Genomic DNA, 6833 nt, shown 5'->3' with positions numbered 1-6833 from the left:
CTAGGTGCAGAAAAGTTTACAGAAAACTCACAGTTGGCCGCTAAGAATTGCGTTTCGTAATCTCCTGCGACTTAAAAGAACTGTGGATAAAACACTTGACCAGATGCCAAAGAGCCGAAGAAAGGCGTCCTGCTATTTATACACTTTCAGCATTTCTCGCGTTTGATTGTGATGTTAAATACAACGTACGTTTATATCAGACTGGCAGTAGTTTCACGTGTGCAGGTCTGCAAAGTGCAACAGAGCTGACAAAAAACGATGCAGGCAGAAAACGTATAAGTACTGCAAAAACAAAACACAACACAAGCAGTGCACGCAGGCAAGACTTGCTATACGTAGATGGAGGCGACGCCAAGAAAACTCATTAAATAAAAAACAGAACAGGGCAGTAAAACATATGGCGAATAGGATTGACGAACGGAGTTTTCAAAGGCTTGATACCAGAGACGGGAAAACACGACAAAGCAAAAACAAACAAACAAAACAAACAAAAACAAACATAAGGAAGACTGAATAAACTGGCTTAACAGCTATTCGCTTGACATATGATGCATACTAAATATAGCAATTGTTCACTAAATGTTCGTGGTGTCACATATTTAAGCTGTCAAGGTGATGACAATGCCGTCTACAGGGCGACCTAGCAAACAGCGATATTTTGCCGCGGACTTCGTCGTAAAACGAGAACACTACTTACGAGCATAGGCCAGTCTTGGGGAACTATGCTGGAGAAAATTCAGACCCGGTGCGCATGAACAAAGGACATAGTTTCCAAAGGGCGCAACGCTAGTGTACTGGAGTTCCGAGTCCACGAAGGTCCTCAAGAACAGCACCCTTTGGATTCGGGAAGGGCGAGCTAAAAGCGTTAAAAGATGTTAAGCGCGTAAGTTAGCACGCGCGTGACTTTGGACACCTAGGGTACATGACAGACAAGCATGACTTCTTTTTCTATCTCTTACTCTTTACTGAGAGCCCTGACTGACAAGAGTGACTTTACAGAATTTGTTTCTAGACGACCTGGCATATATGTTCTCAACTATCAGGCATTGCAAATGACCATGATTGTTCAGTGCACAAAGGCTTCTGTGCCGCCTAATTGCTATACGATATATCATATGTAACTACATGGTGCGCTTATAGTAAGAAAGCAACGCATTTCAGGGTGTAAACATATCACTTTAGAGTGCCGCAAACACCCCGATTCAAGACGTCGACTGGTGTCAAAACTAACAAGGTATTGACAAGAGACATGTGAGCGTATAGGGAAGCTATCGGGTACTGGACCACTATAAAGATACTGTAAAGTTTCCCAGTAAAGATTACGGTTGCATAAACTGCAGTCGCACAGAAGGCATAAGAAGCAGGGATGGATGTCACTACACTTTCATGTGTAAAAGAAGAACCTGTATATCAACTGATTTCCTTTGTGTTGCCATAGCACTATGGGAAGGCCACGCATAGTTAGGACACCCGAATAGCAGCGTGAACACGATGAGCGGCGACGGGAACCGCAACCTCAATATGGACAACGGCATCGGGCTCAGGATAGACAACTTAAGTGTCTTGCTGTCAATAATTTCATGTGGTGCATTACTCAATCATTCGAGTCTACGTCACATCAGTCTATCGGATCACGTGATACCACAGCTTCGCTGGCCAACCACCTCCACAGTGTGGATTGGAGCACACTATCTTAATTAAATTCTAGCTTTTGGTACGATCAGAGTTATATCTTGTGTTATGTTTCTTCTTATTTTTTCGAAGTAGTTATATCGAATGTAATTTATTCTTTCTCTTGTTGCATTTTGTGAATGTGATACTTTTGACGTGTTCCTTCCTTTGGTCTTTGTTATATTCTATGCCTTTTCTGGTTTATGTAACGTTCTCGCCCTTTACTACTTCTGGTAAACTGCCTTTCAAAATACGCGCATTTACACTTTTCTCGGACGATGAGTAGCCGGACCCGTTCTCATGTGTCACCATCGTCTTATGGCGCCAAGTCCTTGAAAAAAAAGAAATGCCAAAATCGGACTTTATGGCCAGTCTTGCCGAGACACACGAACGAAATTGATAGGAAAGAGGGTTCATCACTGCTCCATCTGTCGTTTCGTTCGGGGCCAGGCGCTTGGGGCAGCGGGCATCTACGCATGCAAGAACGCAACAGGGGGCGGGTCGCAGAACGGAGACGAAAGTAGCGTTTGCACCGACAGGCCGCCACTGTGTATAGCTCGTGCCTGGCATTGTGTGCACCGGTTGCGCATTGATGCATCGTGCATTATGACGAACAATGGGAAGGCATATTCGAGGGTGGGGGGGTGGGGGGTAGGCAAAAAAATAAAGAAGAAAGGTTTGCTTTGCACGTTCGCGGGCTTCTTCGGCGACCAGCTGCATCGCTCGCGCGCGTCCGGCAAAACTGTGCATCAACAATTCCCGCGAGCCACGTCGCAGCTGCATCTGTTAAGCCTTGAGCTCGAACGCTCGTGCTGGAGAGCAATGGCGGGACGCCGAGAGGTTGTGTTCGAAGCGTGCAGCGGCCACTCGTTGCCTGTAACCATAGAATCTCAGCACGCACCCGTAACGACGGATTTCAGTGCGAGACTCAAGGAAGCTGTTATCCTCGTGCAGCAATGCTTTCCATGGGCGTAGGAAGAGAAAGTGGGAGAGAGGGGAGATCCAACTGTGGCGAAACGGGCTGAAACCGAATCTCCATAAAACGCTAGAAACCTTCTAGACGTAGGGAAATATTCGTTTCTGTTGGTTCCCCCCTTGAGTTATTCTATATCTCTTTCGTTTGCATGCACAGGCACGCACGCGTGCGCAGGAGCACACACATAATTTATCATAATTTATTATCTCCAGCCACGCCGTTGGCGAAGGCGAGAGAGAGAGAACTTTTGTTGAGAACAGGACAAAAGGTCGGCCTTTAGTGACCGACAAGGCGAGGCGGAAGGAACGCATTAAATATGCGTAAAGAACCCCCTACGTGCTAATGGCGTAGGTAGGGTAGTAAGAGAACAAAATAATGAACGAAGGCGAGGAATGAAAGGAAATGGTGGGAGTGGGCATGTCACCCTCAGAGGCACTAGCGAGCCACATGATCAACGTCGAAAGGAAAAGCGTGTTTGCAGGAAACGCAAATTCGTCAGAAAACGAAAATCCTTCTAATGCTAGATGATGTAATTAGGTCAAATTCTACAAAAGCGTTCCTAGACAGGATAATATTAGAACCGGCGTACCTCGATCTCTCATAACAAACGTACATACTTTTCTTAACGTACGTATACCAGCCATTCCCTATGTCCCGATTGACTTAAGATATTGCGACAACTGTCCTCGAATTTAAATATGTTTGTGTTTGGATGTGACAAAGGAAAGGTGGTCGGTTGGAGGCAAGTTGGCAAGAGCACGAGGTTATCTTTCGTTTAACGTATTAACCGGAAAAGCCACCAGTTATATAACTGTCCACTTGCGCATGCAAGCCGTAGGACTGCAAAGGCTGTCACGAACGGTTAGGCCGGGCGCAATCCATTTGTTCTTCTTTACCCGGAATCACATTTTTCGTGATGAGTGCCATGCCCCACTCGAAGAGTGTAATGAATGGGATGCAAATACTTTTGCGAAAGCATTGCTTTTCGCGTATTCTAAACGCACCCCTATGAACTAAAGAAAAATTGCGCAATACTGCAAAACCTAATATACAAACTGATGCCGTCTTCCTAACTTCGGTAAATCATTCGATGAAGTACCTTATCAACGCTTCTTAAGCTTTCAAAGCTGAACCTACATCCAAACATCATCACGTGGATTAACGAATTCCTCACGCATCGCTCTCAGCCTGTCATCACTAATAACCAACCCTCAAACCCACTTCCAGTTTCTTCCGGCGTCCCGCAGGGTTCCGTCCTCGGTCCCTTGTCATTCCTCGTTTACATTAACGACTTACTCCAGCACGTATCTTGTCACATCCGCTTGTTCGCCGATGATTGCGTTATTTATTATTCAGTGACTAACCCTTCTGACCAAGAAACCCTTCAGGAAGACCTAAACCATGTGCCAAACTGGTGTGCGCAGTGGATGATGACGCTCAACCCTGACAAATGTAAGTACATGTCTTTTCACCGCCGTCGCAAACCCTTTGTTTTCAAATGTACAGTCGCCCAAATCTTTAACTGGTGTGCGGGAGCGGCGACTTTTCCGGGCGTCAGCGCCGTATGACGCGGCGAGGCTGGAAACAGCCTAGTAGACGATGGGCCCAGCTGAGCGCGCTTTGTCCGCATGCGCTTAGCCTCAGACTGTTTCCAGCCTCGCCCCGTCAAACGGCGCTGACGCACGGAAAAGTCGCCGCTCCCGCACACCAGTTAAAGGTTTGGGCGACTGTACCATTTCTAGCTCCCCTGTTGCCCTCGTCGAATCTTGCAAATACTTAGGTAATACCATTTCTGAATATTTATCCAGCGTCTCCACGTGGCTGACCTGATATTAGCAGCTAATAAAACACCCGGTTTCTTCAAACGTCACCTGCGGTAAGCTCCACAACACGTCAGACTACAAGCTTACATTTCACTCATCAGAACTAAACTGGAATAATCATCGGCCATCTGAAACCCTCATGAAGCATATTTGCCAAATGCCATCGAAGCTGCACAAAACTGGGCTACCAGGTTCATTCACTCTTCATACTCATACGACGTAAGCATATCATCTCTAAAATTGCAATCAGGTTTGTGTAATCTTTCTGCTCTCCGCCGCTTTGCCAGTTTTGACTTATAAGAAGAAGCAAAAACACCAAGGACAACACAGGGGAAATTACTTGTGCTTAGTAACTGAAATAAAGAAATGATAAATTAATGGGAATGAAGGTGGATGCAAAAACAACTTGCCGCAAGTTGGAAACGATCCCACGTCTTCGCATTACGCGTGCGATGTTCTAGCAATTGAGCTACCGCGGCGACGTTTCCCCATCCACTTTCTGGGGTATTCATGTGTTACTACGAGAACTAATCCTGGGAGTGTTAGCCAGCGCCACTACTCACAAACCTTGGCGGTGGATGTGGAACATCCTTTCTGCCGCAGGCGTCACGAGTACGTGATCTCTTTGGGTGAAGTTGTTTTTTCATCCAGCTTCACTCCCGTTAATTTATCATTTCTTTAATTCAATTATTAAGTACAAGTAATTTCCCCTTTGTGGTCCTTGGTGTCTTTATTTTTTCGCTTCCTATAATATTATTAAATATCGGGCCCCTCAGTTAACCCTTTCTTCTCGTTCAGTTTTGTCTTGTATCACATGTTCTTTTATTCATTACTAAGACAAGAACCGTGCATCTGCACACCCTCACCATGCAGATGCCATCCACTCTATCCTAAATTTAAGATGAAATCGAGCACTAGAACGGAAACACTGATGAAGACGAAGGAGACGCACCCAATAATTGTCCTCGCATGTAGAAGAAAAGGTAATGTAGGACCACCTCCGGAAATGGCAAGGCGGCGTGCACGAAGAAGGCGCGGACGCCAGCTCAATCTAGTGCACAGATGTTGAGCAAGTCTTAGCCATTAATAGCAGCTGCTGGCACGATCGTGTCTTCCAGGATCATTATTACCAACTGCTGTGTCATTCGCAGAGTAGCTGAGAGGTAGAATCCTGGACTGTCACCTGTTGGTCGTACGCTAAAATTTTCGCGGCGCAATTAAGAGAGTGAGCCGGTTACATTGATCACTGTAAAGGACCACGAGTCTTGCAGCAGAGAGCTATGCGCTGTGGCAAACAGTGAAGAAAGAAAGAAAGAAAGAAAGAAAGAAAGAAAGAAAGAAAGAAAGAAAGAAAGAAAGAAAGAAAGAAAGAAAGAAAGAAAGAAAGAAAGAAAGAAAGAAAGAAAGAAAGAAAGAAAGAAAGAAAGAAAGAAAGAAAGAAAGAAAGAAAGAAAGAACTCCTGCACAGGCCAAATGTAGAAATAGGCATCGTTACTACCCGCTAGAACTGACAAAGACTCCATCTGCATCAGGCCTGGAAATACAATACCAAACAGAGCTTCACGAAGACTACGGATTCCAAGTGTCCGTAAACTGCGACAGCGGATAGCGGCAGACGTGCTTGCTAGCCCCCTGTTAATCATAGCGTCACTCCCCGCATGCAAAGAAAGATTTAGAATAACAGCCTGGCGAGCTTGTTCACCCACGTAGCTTGAAAACACGTGCACATGCAAGTTATTCCAGTTCTGGAGGGTCTAAGCACCCACGGCCTCACTCTAGAGAACGCCGTTACATGAAGCTCAGTTCGCGTCTCAGAAAAGCGTGTTCCAGAGTATACCGGTGGCCTCGAAAAAGAATCCTTCCGTAGCACACAGCTTGGGTTACCTGTCCCCGTGTCGACCGCTAGCAACGGCTTTTAGAACTCTAGCGCAGCGTGCTGTAATGCTGTGCTCCAGTCGTCAAATTCGGTACGCAGGCATCTACGATACGACGTGCCTCAAAACCCAGAGTGCAACATACAGTCGCGTGGAGCTCACTAAATTGTAGAAAAGTGATGTGGAAGCGTGCAGAGCGGCCACAGCCGAACACGAGAAGGACCATGCAAGCGTGCCAAGCGGGTTACCTTTCGCCCTCTACCGCCGTCGCGGGATCCCTCGTCGGGCATCGCAGGAGATCGGCCGCTTCTGCGCTGGGCTGCCGTCCATCGTTGAGCCGTTTCGACAACGACGAACTTCAGCCCAAGGCAGAAGGCGAGACCGTGCACTGCACCGTCGCGCGGACAATGGCCCACTGGCAGAGGCGACGGCGGCGGCCGACGTAGCAGCTGGCCGCGTGGCAGCGGCCTTGGGCGAGCACATCTCCTC

Source organism: Dermacentor albipictus, chromosome 4 (genome assembly GCF_038994185.2).
Source record: "Dermacentor albipictus isolate Rhodes 1998 colony chromosome 4, USDA_Dalb.pri_finalv2, whole genome shotgun sequence".
Classification (NCBI taxonomy): Eukaryota; Metazoa; Arthropoda; class Arachnida; order Ixodida; family Ixodidae; genus Dermacentor; species Dermacentor albipictus.
The sequence above is the reverse complement of the archived record's forward strand: the minus strand, read 5'-3'. Positions refer to the sequence as shown.